Source organism: Protopterus annectens, chromosome 6.part0, assembly GCF_019279795.1.
Source record: "Protopterus annectens isolate FY-2018-M chromosome 6.part0, PAN1.0, whole genome shotgun sequence".
In the NCBI taxonomy this organism is placed as follows: domain Eukaryota; kingdom Metazoa; phylum Chordata; order Ceratodontiformes; family Protopteridae; genus Protopterus; species Protopterus annectens.
Genome location: NC_056737.1, coordinates 1,855,739,601 through 1,855,757,205, shown reverse-complemented (window position 1 = coordinate 1,855,757,205; position 17,605 = coordinate 1,855,739,601).

The window sequence follows — 17,605 nt, the reverse complement described above, 5'->3', positions numbered from 1 at the left end:
AAGTGTGTTTTTTCATTAAGAAAACTGCATATGCAATTCTAGAGGCAGTAGAAAGGTAAATCTGGTCTGTCTGATTTGGGAAACAGACAGGGAGTGTTAAAGTGTGATTTTTTTATTTGGGCAGTGGGCTTTTTAATTGGTTTTGCCATTTTTTTTGAGTCTATAATTTCCACTGCTCATCGTACAGTGGCATTTAGCAGTACCTTGTATATATGCAGGCACTAAAAAACTAAATTTTCCCTATAAAACTTCACCTGTAACTTTACCCAGGACTCAGTTTCAGAAAAAACAACGTGTTTGTGTGCTTTCGAGTGAGCACTGCCTCCAAAATGCAGTATAGTATAACCTAGCTGTTGTTTCTACACTCACAATACCCAAGTTAGCCTGCTGTAAACCAATGCTTTACCACCCCTTTTGCAGTTCACATGCAAAAGACCTGACATCATGGATAAGTACTTTCTTTTGAACAGTTGCAAGCACAGGCTACATAGCACTACAGAGCTCATATGATGATCTGCATTAAAAAAGAAGACCCCCCCTTTTTTCTTTTGAAATCTAGCAAACTGCTTGTGACATTTGTAACAAGCAGTAGCTAAAGTGCAAAGATCTGCCTTAAAAGAAGAAAGAAAAAGAAGTAAAAAAAAATGTTTTCTTGTTTTGAACTGAAGCATACTTTGTGGGACATTTGTAGGAAGTAGATGCTACAGTTATATCACACAGAGTGTTACATCACACAAATCTGCCTTTAAAAGGAAAAGGTTTTGAACTGTAGCATATTGCTTGCTACATTTGTAACAAGCAGTCATTACAGTTTGACCACATGGAGCTCTACAGTGCTAAGCTTTATCTGTAAATGCAATATCATTATTAAAAACCCAGTATGCACTATTACTAAAGAAATATCAGTTGGGATTGCCCAATCATGCCTGCTAACACTTTGTGCCTGGGGCAGATGTCCCCCTCACTCCACCCTAGCTATACTACTGTGTGTCTCAGTCTATATCAACAACAAACGCAACTCAAGACTAGTCAAACAGAATGATGCTCTTGTCCAGATTTCCTTAGGCAAAGTCTCATATCATATCCTTGCAAGCTATAGGTCACCCTGTATGACCCAAGAAACCTATAACTCATAGCTGGACTTACTGGAGGATCTTGCCATTCAACCCAATACTGTATTCACGAGTGGCTTCAACTACTCCACTATAAAATGGGATACTTTAGAGAACCCCCCAGTTTACAGGCCTAGAGATTCCTGGACTTTTTAAACACAAACATCTTGGGCCATATTTTCCATACACCCACTAAAAGGTGCAAGCATACTCAGCATAGTACTTACAAACATTTGAGAATTCTGTAACCCCCCCCCCCCCCCCAGCCTAGTGCAGTGTCCTCTCAGGTAATTTCAGACCACAAAGCTGTCTTTTTTCATAATAAAAATCAATTATGTGACCCTGGCTAACCTCCTAACAGCAACTATTCTAAGTTAAACTTCCTGCTACTAAATGATAACTTCTTAAAATTCCAAACCATCTTAAACATTGAGAATACAGCTGCCTATGCAGAATTGTTCACAGAATCCCTATAGAATCATGACAATAAATGCAGATGGATGTATGTACAAGAAATAATCACAGAAATAACATTTTATTTTATTTTTATTTGACATTTGTTTACCAGGAAAGTTTGAATGGGTAATATCCCATTTCAGCAGAGGCCCAAGGAGAAAAGTTCCACATTGACATAATATGGTTATAATTAAATAAAGTTATTATAATGGCAACTCAAAATGCTAACCACCATTGTGGAATACAAACAAAACATGTACAACAAAAGAAAAAAGTCATGACAAGGATTAGGAAGTGCTATTAAAACATTCTCATCAATTTTAAACAAACAACTAGAATGGAAAATTAAGTCAACTAAAGCCAGATATGAGGTACAGATAATCTCCTTGGCAAAGGACAACCTTAAAGCTTTCTTCATCTATGTCCAAAACATGAAAGGCAGCACACAGCAGTGTGCAAAAGTGAATACAAATGGTGCTACCTAATTGGAGCTGGCATATATAACAACTCTGCTGGCTGAAAAATTCAGCTCCAGTTTTATACACTCCTCTTTCCCCCACTGCCTCCAAGGAAATACCATCAAACATCCCCACCCTGAATATCACTAGGAGCAGGACCCAGATGTGTTTCCTAAGGCCACAAATACTGCATCAATGGCCTCCAATAATATCCCATAATGCCTATTTAATAGCCTGAAACATGACCTATTGTGACCACTGGAGTCACTGTTTAACCTTAGCTTCAAGACAGACTTTGTGTCACATGAATGGACAACTGCAATGGTCATCCCTCTACAAAAGGGTAGGCCATCAATGGGCCCTAGGAACTACAGACCCGTAAGTCTCAGTAAACTTTATGCAAAGGTATAGAAAGAATTATCATTGAAATGATGAATAAGGATATAGAAAACTTTCAAACACTGGATTCAACCCAGTTTGTTTTCATCAAAGCAGATTATTCCTACTCATCCTGGTGGACTTCTTTGAGGAGGTCTGTAAGGCAATGGATGAAGGCAACATGGTACATACTACTTACTTTGACCTGGCTAAGACATTTTATGCAATACTCAATGAAGGCACTGTAAACAAACTCATGGATATATTCATAAACCCCTATGTTACCTACTGCATAGCCAGCTGGCTCTCAGATAGAATCCAGGAAGTTAGACTATGGGAAACTACCTCTCCAAAGTGGCTGGTCACTAACAGAGTCTTCAGGGTTCTCTACTGGATCTGTTCCTTTTTGGCATTTGCTTCTCAGAGGTCAAGGAAATGTCAATGGCCTGTGGCTGATCAAGTATGCAGATGATTGCAAACTAGGAGCAGTCATAGAGCCCACCAAAACACTAACATCCTACAGGATGGACTAACACAGAGAAATGACTGGTGCCAAAGCCATGGTGTAAGTCTTAATGCCAAGAAATTCATAATAGTGCCCTGTGGAAAGTCAGCATAAGCATAGAACCTGTAGTCAGGGATTTGGGTATGCTTCTAGATAGTAATCTGGATTTTAACCAACATGTGTCTAAGGTAATAAGGAAGTTATTATATGTTGTTCAACTTATAAGCAAAGGCATGGCCTCAAGGTCTAAGGAAGTTATCATTCCACTGTATTCGGCCCTCATCAGGCCCATCATTGAATACAACTCCCTCCTGGGTATGTACCTGACCAAGTACAAGCATCAACTGGAATGTCCACAGAGGTTCCTCACAGAAAGAATACAGGGCGTATTCAGCATGTCCTGTGCAGATTGCCTCCAAGTCCAATCTTTATACTCTGTTTCCTACAGACTGCTGAGAGACAATCTATGCCTGGCGTACAAGGCATCCTTGGATTTCACTCTGATGGACCTTTTACATATACACAAAATGAATAGCATTAGAATTACTCAGTCAAGGGATTTAAACTTTGTTTGCAACATAAATAAGACATTTGGAGGGACAAGTTTGTGTCTCAGAGAATTCCCCATCTCTAGAACAGGCTTCCCAACCATGTGAAGCTGAGCTCTTCCATAACTCTATTCAATATAAACTTCAACCAGTGAAAAGGAAAGTGGAAATGAGTTCACTTTGAATACTCAAAATTTCAAAGCATTAAACCTCTGAATAGCGAAGACCAGAGGATCGAAGTTTTGAAATCTCAAATCTTTTCAATGAAGATCGCCATACAGTGTGGAACGGGAACTTTACCATTCTCTTCACTGTAGTGTGATCTCAGAATTGGTATATGTAAGTAGCAGGGGCTGTGGGGGGCCCTCCACATGGGGGGGTGCATTTTCAGTGTTTTTTTTTTTTTTGGTTTGAGATTTTAAAACTTTGATCCTCTGCTCTTTGGTATTCAGAGATTCAATGTTTTGAAATTTCGAGTATTCAAAGTGAACCAGTGGAAATATACTCTAGGTCTAGCACCCATGCCTCTAATGGATAGAGGCATCCTGTAAATCTTGCCACAGCTTACATATACCCCTTAATATAACTATTAAGGCAAATAAACTTGTGGGATACATTTAGGATGCTTGGCTAGGCTTATAAAGGCTCCAGTGGTCATTAGCTTAGTACACATGTATGAACCTATGAACCTATAAGGTCTAATGTAGGACTGCACTAATAAGTATAATAATATTGTTGTACATTTAAGACTAATCTTGACAAATCGATAGCTACTCTCAAATTCTCTTCAGATCTATTGTGTGTGTCCCTCCATAAAACAGGCTGCAACTCTTGATGCTGAAGCTCCTGGCCAGATGAAAATAGCCTTATGACTGATTACCTAATATCTAACTATGAGCCTAGCCCAAGAAACAATTATTAATAATTCTAATAAAAAAACTCAATTACACTTCAAAATAGCTTATTTTGCTCCCAAATGAGATAGAGAGAAAAATTATGTGGCTTAAGTACTGATGGCAGACTATTGGGGTTTGCTCAGTTGAAATCCAAGTTAGGTTCAAAGAAAGGAGTCTTCTATCTATACAAACAGAGACAAGCTATAATATCTGCTACATCAAAAGTTAATAGATAATTAATTAACCGATTGGACTGTAGAAACAAAAAGTAAATGTCTTGGTTTACAAGTTTGTGTACTTTAATTTCTGTTATGTTAAACATTTATAGGAAAATTGATTATTTTATTGGACTGAAGAAAGTGAAATTGAAATCTGTCTTGGTTTAGGTCTTGTAGAGTGTATGCTGCAGTTTTAGACAGAGCTTGTTCACAAAAAAGTGGACAAGCTCAATTACTTGGCTGTCACTTGTCTAAATGATGCTCATGATACCTCAGTGGAGTGGTAGTCATCCTTTGAGTCCTAAATCTCATTCATGATATTAAAATATAGAATTACATTTATTTTATTCTGAAACAAAATATATGCCCAAACCAAAGGGTAAAAATGTCACAGAGACAAAACATTCAGTAAAATCTTCAAGACCTAACTAAGCTAAATTTGTAATTCTGTAATATCCTAAAATGGCTGAAGCAGAGGCCCTTGGAATATATGCAAATAACCCCTTAAGGACATACAAGTGTTGGGATGGTAGTTGTTGTCCTTAATACTCTTTGTTGGGAGCAGATCTTGAACATATGCTGTATTTATGCCATAAGGTGCAATAGATGTGAAAAGTGATGCATTCTGCAGCAAAACCTGCATTAGGTGTTCACATCACTCTCGTAACAGAATCTTATTTTTCAACAATATTTCAGCATGGGATTAGCATGGTCATTAATGATATAATCAAGAAAATGCTTGCAATGCATTTAGTTCTGCTACGGAAATCATAAGTATTTGTCATCCCAAAGCTTGAAGAACACGTACAAGTAATGAAAACTATCTCTGTATCAAAGAGGATAAATACCAAACTTTGTCATCATTTAGTCTACCAAACATTTGCAGTAAATTGCTCTTCATCTCCATAGGACCATGGGGTAAGGGGAATTACAAATTTTACTAAGAGGTGGAAAGAGTGTGACACACTTTTGTGACAACGATTACTGTGACATGTCCCAGTTTTTCTGTTCAATTCGTTTCCATGTTGAGAAGCTTAAACTATTTCCAGTATATTCTTTACACACTTTTGATATTGCCAGTACATAGCACTGTGACAAAAGTTTAATTTCTACTCAGTATAAAACCTAATAAAACACATTAAGTTGAAAAAAACTGCCCATATATGTTGCATGATTTCTTCTCTGGCTCAGGCAATGGCTTAAAATTGTCTGAAGGAAACCAGAATTCACTTAACCAATTAAATAAATACAGTTAAGTTAAAATGTGTTTGTAATTCAGTCGGTTTACCTGTTCTAAATCCATGTTGTCATCTGGATAGGATAACATGTTTTTTTAACAAACCCTGTAGCTTGTGAATGTATGATTTTCTTTAATATGTTAGCAAATGGTGAAATAGCAATGATCTGCCTATAGTATGCAAATGTGTTAGAGATGATTCGTAAACATTTCAGAGAATATGGCTGGGGAAACTGAAAATTATGGCATGCTTTAGTACAGAAATAATGTATCCTGTACTACGAGAAATGCTAAAGACAAAAGGTAAGGGTTTATGAATGCATGACGCAGTTATTTTCAAAGGAAAAATAAAGTGAGAATGCCAGGAGGAAGCAGAAACTGTAGAAAGAGGGGAAACCTCAGTAATGCCAGGAAGCAGGGACTGAATCTATTCACAAGTATAGGTTTTAAAAAGAAATTGATGAGCACAGATGTTTTCAGAATCATAACTAAGGAAGTGGGTAGATAAAACAGTGGGGTGAAATCCATATGTTCCAAAAGGTCTGAGTAGTTATTTTATGACAGATTGAAGAAAGGGAAGGAAGGATTCATGACACGCTTGGTTGGTGAAAGGCTTTGCTGCACTTAAACATTTTATGGGGTGGCTAAAACAAAGCTTTTTGTCTAGCCAAAAGCCTGATTTAGCTGTTTTTACTGTGTATGCAAATTCTTCTGAAGTGTAAAAATGATGTGCTTCAGCTGCCTGTGGAGTTTTCCATGGTTACCATTCTTCCTCCCAATATACAGTCCGTAATTTACAAGCTGAGTCAACAAAGGACTCTTGGTGCATTTTATTCTCCTTTCAGTTAATGGATAAACCATATTTTAAACTCTGACAAACATGTTATTATGATTAGAACAGGACGTTGAAACACCAGTTGGCTGTCTGTAAGGACAAAAGAACAGTCAGCATGACAGAATCAGTACCTTTATAGGCAGGGGGAGGATGACAAGTACCTATCATGAGGGTAGGTTTAGATGCTTAAAAGACCAGGAAGACAGAGGCAGGCTGTAGTCCCAAAAAAGTACGAACCCGAAGCACCTCACATACATCTTTGTAATACTCTAGACTGAGGTATAATGATTCCCCAAAAATGATATTTGACCAAGTGAAGTCAGTTAAATTATGTAGACCAAAATTGTAATAAGGATAAAACATGTCCATAGACCAAAATTATAATAAGGATGAAACATGTCCATAGGCCAAAAGTATAATAAGGATGAAACATGTCCATAGACCAAAAGTATAATAAGGGATGAAACATGTCCATAGGCCAAAAGTATAATAAGGGATGAAACATGTCCATAGGCCAAAAGTATAATAAGGGATGAAACATGTCCATAGATCAAAAGTATAATAAGGATGAAACATGTCCATAGACCAAAAGTATAAGGATGAAACATGTCCATAGACCAAAAGTATAATAAGGGAGAAACATGTCCAGAGCTGCCCATGTTCAGGTTGTTTGACTGAGTGCATTATTAAAGGTACTGCATTCATAACCCAGAGTGCTAAAACCTTATTTTACTTGGAGAAATGTATGTATCTGTCTTGATTAAGACAGATATGCAAATATCTCTGTATACCTTTTTGTGTTTTGCCATGACTTTTCTGGCTGGATTTAATATGCATCTGCCTGGGACTTTCTTCTTATGTGTTCTCTGCCATTTTAGTGTTTTCTTATTTACAAGCAGCTATTGAGCTATGCATAATCAAATATGCCTTGTAAAAAAAGCTGAAAGTTTAGCTGGATTTGTGGCTAGCTCTTTACAATAATTTCTCTCATCTGGTACTTGGTTACCATGCCAACATACTATAAAATGCCCATTAAGTCAGGATGAACAGCATAGCCCGTTAGTGGTAAGGGAAGGGTGAAAAAAGAAGTAAAGGCTATTGTTTCCCGTGATCTTTTTAATGTAAGCTGCTACCAAACATGAAGCTAGGAGATTCACTTTCTATAAACAGGAAATGCCATTTTATACAATACTCAGTAAAACCTTTGAAAGCAGAGTACTTTGGCAGTCTGCCCTCTTTTTACTTTAGCTTCATGACTATATGTGGTATGTTAGCTAAAAAATGCATGTTGAGTTATAAATGTTGAGAGAGGTTTTGTCTTTGTTTAATAAAACCAGATTCTGAGGTGGCAAGACTTACTTAGTTGGATAGAGGTGTTGCAAAATAACTTTTTTTTCACAAATGCCAGGAAACAAATTAAACAGTGTACATGTGAGAATGGAGGTTATGCAAGCACTCCTTACCTTGACTGTGATTAAGCATGACTTTTGTTGTTATTCAGTATACTATCACACTGCACAGCGCCAGCTTTCACAAACAGCACAATAAGCAGAATACTAGCTTGGTAACAAATGTGCAGCCAAATATATTCAATTACTGCTTGGAAATAGTTTAAGAAATTCAGTGTTGTTAGGGAGCCAGAGCCTATCCTAGTAAGCAGTGACTAAATACATAGAACTAGTACTGAGACAGGATGCCAGTACATTGCAAGATGGGAGTCCACACACACACACACACACACACACACACACACACACACACACACACACACACACACACACACACACACACACCTATTGTCATTTTAAAGGATACCCAGTTCTCTTATCTGCGAGTCTTTGAGATGTGGGGAAAACAGTATGCCCATGTAAACAGAGGATATATATGGAAGCTCGGCACAAAAGGTACAAGAGAAAGAAATCAAACCAGGAAATAAAATGTTGTGAGACAGCTATGGTAGACTATAGAAAATGCTGAGAAAGGCTTTGTTACTAGCATTATGACTAACAAGTGTTTATTTTCTTATTTGGTCAAGTCAAGAAACCTATTTTATCTTTCGACATTAGGAGAGGTACCTTCACTTGCCACTAGCACAATGATTTTTTAGGGATGTTGTCTGTGATCCTATTTTGCTGATGACTTGATTAACTTATATCCTTCAATTCTTGATCTGCTGAACAGCATAATGCCTTCATAAAGTATGTGATAAACATTGCTTATTTTTAATGTTTGAAAACTGATTGTGACAAAAATGTATTAAAAGCCATTGAATATGGGTCTTAAAAAATCTGATAGCAAAAATAAAAAATATTTACATATACAATATACAACATGAAGAGTACAGTAAAAACATAACAGGGATATGCAGAGCAAAGTATATTCATATACAATTTACACATGTACTTAAATGGAAATACACACAGTATATTTTGAAATGTTAAAAAAAAAACAAGAATATACTAAATATGTTTTTGGAAATAGAAAGGAGTTGTGAAAATCAGTTTCTGCCAAAGTGGCAGTAATAATTAATAAATCAAACCTAACTTGTAAACTGCATACTGGAACATTGTCATTCACAACTATGAACCTAAAGAATGCACTTAGGTGGTCTTGTCTAGAAGAAACTTTTTTAGAGGCATCTTTAAAAAGCTGAATCTGAAAAGGAACTATGAAGTCATATAATAGAAAACCTTATATAAATATTCCTGAGAGAACTCAGCAAACATCCAGACTTTAAAATAATATTAGCTGTTAGCCATGATGCCTTTACACTAAATAGGGCTACAAAATGCAATTTAAATAATTTAGAATGAAAGCTAAAGAAAACTTAAATATAAAAAACACCACCACCAGATCAGAATAAATATAAAAAAACAACAACACCAAGTCAGTTTATTGTGAAATTTAGGGGCTCCAATGAGCTGGAGACTTTTAAGAATGCTTCCAATGGAAGACGGGAATAATCCTTTAATCATTGCCTTGGGTAAACTAGGAGGAAAGAGATAGTCATTCATTTGCACTACCTGACACCTAAATCTGACTTCTGGCTGCAAAGTAAGACTAGTGACTGTATCTTTTTAAACAACCTAGAAGCCAGTTAACTAAAACAACATGGGCTTGTCCTTTCAGACTAAACTCTCTGGCCTTATCTTTTTGAATTACAGCATATACTGGGCTTATTTTTAATATCTTATTGCACTACTGGACTAATGAACAAAAAAGGATATAATTCAATACTAACTGAGATCAATATGTAGATATCAATTAATTACAATGAATCTTATGAATGATGTTCTAGTAAGGAATTTGTATATTAGTAGTTAATTTGCTATTTTGTTTCTTTGCTTTAATTGTCTGTTTCCTTACCTGATCTTTATGAATACAATATAGAACTTTTTTTTTTTTTTTGCGTATTTATGAGTCCTCACAGCTGACCAGCATCTCCTCTATCGGGCAAAATCCAACCCATGTCTAAGGCCAGTGTGGAGATTGAAGAGACTGAGAAGGTAAAAGAGCTAAGGATGACATATCCGCAGGTTGTTTTAGAACAGTGACAGATGAACATTCACCTGTGACAAATTCAGAAGAAAATGGTACAGTACTGTTGGTCATATAGGACATTGCCTGAAAAGAACAGCCTAAAGTAAATGATTCGCTAGATCTTTTTATCCAATGACAAGAAATCTTAATGCTTGAATCAAGAGTGAAACTTCTCCCTAAGCTATGTGACAAAGATTGCTATACATCGTACAGTAGGGACACTTAGGCACTGGAAAATGAAATCCACGGCTTGTAGCTTTGTGCATTGGATTGAAATTGACAAGTGTACTGAAAACATAGCAGAAGGCTGTACTGGATGCTAAAGTACCCGAAATGTAGACCCACAAAAACCATTACTGTTATGTAGACCCACAAAAAACATTACTGTTTTGGGTATAGCCATGAGTACAGATTCAGTACATCCATATTCATAATGGATGCCTTATCGACTCAAAGATCTTTGCTGCTGTATACACTAATGATAAATATCTGGAGACTATATACATGGACTTACCTCTGAGAAAACTGCTGCAATGCTAAGAGCAATATTCACAAAAAAATGGCCTGCCAGAACAAACTTTTTCTGGCAATGTCCCAAAGTTCACTCTAGAAGATATAAATGCTTCCACAAAGCTGAATGGTATATATCATGTCATCTCTGTTCCCAATCATCCATCTGTAAGTGGGACAGCAGAAAGGTTTATCTAAATATTTAAGGCAAACACTAAAAGCTAGGAGTTTTTTTAATAATCTTTTTAGTTTTGAATATTAAATATCGAAATAACCAAAAATGCACTATAGTACTTCAAAAATAGCACAGTGATGAGATAAAACTGCATGCTACCAACGTATTTGTTATGAATCCACATGCAATCAACCTGCTCAATTTACTGCATGCTCACCACTGAGCAATCCTAGCTTCAGCAAAGACTAGGTATTATAAAATGTCTAACAGAACTAAGAAATGTCCTCAAGGCACCACTATACCTTACCTGCTTCCATACCTATTTGACAGCAACATCTCCTACGTACATCTTATCCTCTACACGCATGACCTCCCCTGCATACACTCAACTTACATTACATTACATTGCTAGCCTAGTAACCATTCTTTTACCCAAACCCATTTTTATAAGTTATTTTTGTCATTGTGCCTGTAAATTATCAAGCTTCCACTTCGTAAGACAGTGCTCACTTGTTCCTTTATTCAAGTCATTGCACCCACTACCAAGGCAAGAGCTATCTGAAGACGGGGGCCATCATTCACACAGCCATGAGGGTGCTTTGTTCTCTTGCTGACATCTCTGCAATTTCAACATATGACTGGGCTGGCCCCATGCCACGGGTGTGGGAATAAGCAAGCCATGTCACACTGTGGCCACGAAAGGGAGGAAAAACAAACTAGGTCCAAAAGTGAACAGAGGACTGTTCTGGTTATCCATGGTCCAGATATTTAAGTGCTGAACCAGATGAATTCCAGATGGAGGACTCTATTTCAGAAGTGGGTTTTCTGTTGATCTTACTCTGAGTACTGATCCAAGCCACCTTGGGATTGCCATACTGAGTGCCTGATAAGCACTCTGTCAGAGTCTGTGTAGGAGGAAGTATTTCACAAACTACAAAAATGATCAATCATGTGGTGAGAAGCTATAATTTCTTAAATTATGGGGCATAAATATCAACTTATAGTACATTCGCAATACAAAAATAATTTGTAATTATAGCAAAACACTGTTTTCTACATCCAGTTGCTGTAACAAAAATGATTAAAATTATCATGTAAATTTCTCTCCAACTATATAAATACATCAGGAAGAAGAGGAGGAAAAGCATCTTTAGATGTCACTATACATGTGCAAGGCATGTGTATAAGTATAGTTCTGGTTGGGTGTGATTTTTGTGAAGTCATTATACAGGTGCTCTGCAGCCCCATGTGCATTATTTACAGGTACGGGTAATTCAACAATGACAACAACGTAATTTCACTGAAGGTACAGGATGGCACAAACGATATCCCAGCTGGAACAGGTCACAATTTCACAATTTAATGAACAATTCCTGAATAGTACAAATATTTTTATAAATATTTTTATAAATAACATCCACATATAATTGATTTACATTATATACCATTTAATGTGTAAAAGAAGTTTTGTCCAATATGTTCAGTACGTCTTTAAATTTTAAACTGCAATGCAAATATTTTTGGCGCCAAATTGAAGTATATAAGTGAAATTCAGAGAAAAAAATGGTGGTTCTGATGAAGTCTGCATATGACAGATGAAAGCGCTTAACCTTTGACTATTGTATCTGCTTCAACTTTTGTACTATTCAGGAATTGTTCATTAAATAGTGAAATTGTGACCTGTCCAGCTGGGATATCGTTTGTGCCGTCCTGTACCTTCAGTGAAATTACATTATTTACAGGTAGTATAGTACATTTATTCTGGTTGAACAGGACAGCTTCACCTTCAAATAACATACAAACAGTTATGGGGTCACTGTTGTCTATGTTGTCTATATTCAGCAGCATTACTTCCAATCAGTGGCATTTCATAGATCAAGGGATTACACCAATAATCAAGATCATGTGGCTTATAAGATTTTATTCAGAGATACTCTTCTGTAATCATCAGGCTTCTTGTCTGCATATGACTAATATTTAACATCTTTTCAGGGAAAAAGGACAAAACTCCTACTTGTTTCATATGTAATTTGAAAAATATTCCACTTTTCCTTACCAAGCTATACATAAGATTTGTACCATGCCTCTTCTAAGGGCTAGTGCAATAAATGATCTGTCAGGTATACTGTTTGGTTCTCAGTTTAATTCTCCTCATTGTATGTCTTTAACAAGTGATCCCACAATTAGAATGTAAAATTCCACTTAAACATTAACAGTTCTATTCCAGAAGCTACATTTTCCATAATATCTTTTGATCATTGCCATATTCCAAAACCCCTATATGTAATTGTGCCCATATCTGTAGACTTTAACTCAGATATATGCATGTCTGATACTTTATCAGCAAATTTTCTCAGTCTATTACAGTATAGAAAATATCTAGAGACTCAACTACATTGCACCCTTCATGTGTACCGAATATGTCCTTCAGCACTGCATGTAATACATTTCTTTTCTTTTTATTGGTACTAAATAAAAGACATTCTTGATGACAATCTTCCCCAAAACCTCTGTCCAAAGCAAAATGACTGCCTGATAAAATGAGGTGAAGTTCTTACTGCTTGGGATGCAAAACTATTATCTCTTCTCTTTTTGCTTCAGCCCTCATCTATACATGTTATGCAACTTTCGCTTCTGTCTAGTTACATCTATACTTTACTTCCAGCAGAAAAATATACTTTTTTCCTCCCCCCAACTTTGTCAATGCACTAATGTTAAGAAAGCAAAAAATCAGTAAAATAGAGGATCTTTATTGATTTACATCTTTAGAATGCTGCATATTTAATGCTTTTGTATATTCCCATGATCAAAAAAGGAAATTTTCAGTGTCCTACATAAATTGCCCCTAGTGGGTTTGACTACCTAATTGGGTCTCCCCTTTAAAATAGGTCAAGCCAAGTAGGGCTTAACCAATAAAGTAAATTAGTTACTAATAAATTAATTAAATGGGCTTGACAAAATTAAAAAATTGTAGTCTGTCAGCCTTTATTATTAAACTCTGCACAGATAACCCGTCATTTTATTTGATGACTACCATGAGTTCTTGGATGTGGTAATTGTACAGATGACGTCATTGATCTGGTAATCAGCTAGATTACTTGGTCTTTAACTATGCTCCTCTACATTCTTCTTTAGATCCTGTTTGCTTATTTTTTTCTGTGAAGTAGATGAATGACTGAAAATATTAATATGGACAAATGGCCAGAAATGCAAATCATATTGATTTGATAAAGTGAGATGACACCATTATTCTGCTTGGTATGCACACAAGCAAGCAGAGAGTGAACAATGAGATCTCAGATTCCTTATCACCATCATTTAAATATGTTCACATTACATATATTGGGCGTTGCAAGCAATGAATTCAAGTTTGGAATAATTATTCATTCTTAGACCATCTGCTTTGGATTCTAACATTTCTTGATGCTGCCTACTATGTTAATGGTCTGTCCATCTACAAACTTGTCATATATAGTGGTTTTATGTGTGCAAAAATATCCTAAGAGTCATGTTTCCTTCACATTTCAGATAAGTTTTCCAAAAACTGGACTTGTCTTCTAGGGTTCTTTAAAGTATTGTGCAGTATTTACTATGGACTTCTGCTATGAGTGGACGAAAATGAATGCACCAAGGATCATAATCCCTGTATGTCGTTTGCCAGAAAAAATGGACAAAAAAAAACATTTTTAATGTGCTTTTTCAGGAGGCAATCCCCCCACATCCCTAAACTTATATATACCAACTGCATGGTCTCACCAACTGGAAAAAGGGGGAAACTCCCCCAAAAAGGGCATCTCTGCTGGAAAAGCTCACTGACAGTGATCTCCTGTGTAGGAGCTTGGCTCATCGGTGGGTTGAACCTTGATCTACTTAAGCTCAAGAGTTTAGTCTTCATCCACCAGTAGGTGACACCTTACTACAGAGTTTTTAGTCTCCAAGCTGTCACCTATCTTAAGCCTGAGTAACTCCATCTGGGAAGAGGTTAAAAAGTCAGGTCAGTCCTATTATTTTGTATGTCCTTACTTATTAAAAAGGTGCCATCTTCTGCTCTATTTGATGAACATTTTACATTCGGTAAGTCTGAATTGTAAAGTACCAGCCAATTCATATAATAGGGGACTTTGGATAGTTACATCACTACTAACAAAGGTTGGCTAATAATGACAATTTTAGGCTTATGGTTATAATGTTTAAGTATTTTTAAGACTGACTAGATTGATGCCAAATCTCAGTTTATCATTTACTGTATCTTATAGGTTGCTGAGAGGCGACTTGTGCCTGGCCTACAGAGTAGCCTCGGACCCTGCCCCAATGGAAATGATACACATCTGCAACTCAAATGGGACAAGATTCACTCACTGTAGGGATTTTAACCTAGCCTGTGACATTAAGAGGACATGCAGGAGAGACAGATATGTCTCACAGAGATTGCCACTCCTCTGGAACAATCTCCCAATTCACATAAAACAGAGCTCCTCAATGACCCTATTTAAGAATAACTTAGACAACTGGATGGGAGACTGTAAATTTACTTTTAGGTGTCACCTCTGTCCCTGTTGCATAAGGGCAGTCAGTGCTGATAGTAGACTCATGCTGCAAATATAGACCATACAACTTGGTCAATAAGGGAACAAGGGTATAGCATGGCTAGGCTTATAAAGGCCCTAGGGCCAATCACCTAGTAACCTCATGAATGAATATAATTTGTGATCTTGTTTTAAGAAGCATATATATGTAAAAACAAACCAACCAGAAATTTCTTAGTGTGGAGGGTGTGAAGTTTACTCCTTGAAATATGTCATGCACCTAGTTCACTAATACAAATCACACTTTAAAATACGTACTACAAAATAATAAAATAATAGGTAGTCCACAGAAGTTAAAAAATGGAAAATAAAGCAGCAACTCTTTTGCAGTCTGACTCACGGTATAGCTATGATGTAAACCAGTCAGTTTATCATAAAGCCTAATACGTATTTCTCCTAGGGGCAAGTATCAAAAAAGGTGGAAAGAATGAAAAGAACAAAAATTCACAGAATATTATCAGTTCATTCATTCATTCTCTGATACTCAATTTATCCTGTACCCATTTGCCACTTAAACTGTTTCACATCAAAATGCCTCACTTCATAAATCTGCAAACTCACATCATTAATTTCCTATTTTGTCACTTTATAACATTGCAGCATTTCAAAGAGATATCCGTTCATTTCTCAAAATGCAACACTGTATTCTATCACACTTTTCTTTGTGAGTTCCTACTATAAGTGCACACATTTCTTCACAGATTACGAATAAAGCATCTGCTAGTATTATTACATTCAGTGGGTGAATTGTTATTGCCCATTCTGTTATAATCACAAAGTTTTAAAACATTCAGATTTTGATAGTTATGTCAGGAAAAAGTCAGGAAAATGTTTTTGCCCCAGAATTTTTGTTTTCCTTCCTTCTTACCTGAGTAGCCATCCAAAGTAATACGTGTTTTAGAAGCCCACCAGTTAGGTAACACTGAGAGGGACTGCATTTTCTTCACTTCCTGTAATACTGCACTGAACTTCACAATTTAAACAATGAAGCTGCCCAACTTACATATTTTCTTTCTCAGTTTCATTTTGCATTGTGCCTGTTTTTAATTAATAGATAAGATTGGATACTTCTAGCATTCATCTTATATTTTCTGATTTTTATATTATTGTGTTATTTTATTTAAGACCGGCATTACCTTCATTTCAATAAGTGATAAACCTATTAGTTTAGATACTATTGCATTCTCTCTTCTTAGCTAACCTGTTGTTAAAATGCAGGTTTTACTCTAGCATCTTAGCTATTCTCTGTTATATGAATATCTTAATTATGTTGTGTTAGACTTCATAAATGTTCTCATTCTGTACATCTGCATAAATAATGCCAGTCTTTTATGTCATCATTAGGATAGGACATGGCTGAAAGGGTCTGAGGACTAGAGCAGTTACCAAATTACAAAATAAATTGTCTAAATATAAACGCTGAGATGGTTATCAGACTAAAATGATTACATGACATTGTCTGCCAGTGACCGTGCTTAGCAGATACATTTCAAAATCCCTGCCCGAACAGTCTAGTGCAGAACTAAATCCACTCAGAATGAGATGGATCATATGATTTCTGTGGCTACAACTGCACTGGTTTAGTTGAAGGACTTCTGTTTATCAGACCTATTACTTGAACCATACTGATAATACACATTCATCCAAGTCAAAAGACAGGTTCATAGCTTGAAACTAGTGCAGGTAGCTTATACCTAAAAAATTGCTGAACACAGGCAGAAATATTTTTTTACTCTCAACATGTCAATAAAACAGCCTTCACAGGCATTGAAGTATAAGCCACCATTTGTGCATTTATATCAACAGAATGACAGAACTCTTGCAATGGTTGACATTAAGCAGCAATAGTCCTGAGAGAACAATGTACTGATTTTACATTTTCTTTTGCAAGAAGAAATACAGATGTTTCTACTGATTCAGCAAAGAACAAAGAGGAGACATCCAGCCTAATGTAATTCCTTGCTTTAAAGAAACTACTGTGTTCAGAATTCTTAGATAAAAAAACAGCTCAAAGCAGAAAGACTTGTGCAGTCTTGTCTATAAAGTAATAGTAAGAGCTCAGTCACCATATCTGTTGTGAAAAAATGCTTCTTCGTACCTGAATGATATTTTTGCCCAAGACAGTCTTTGGGAATCATTCAGTATTCTATA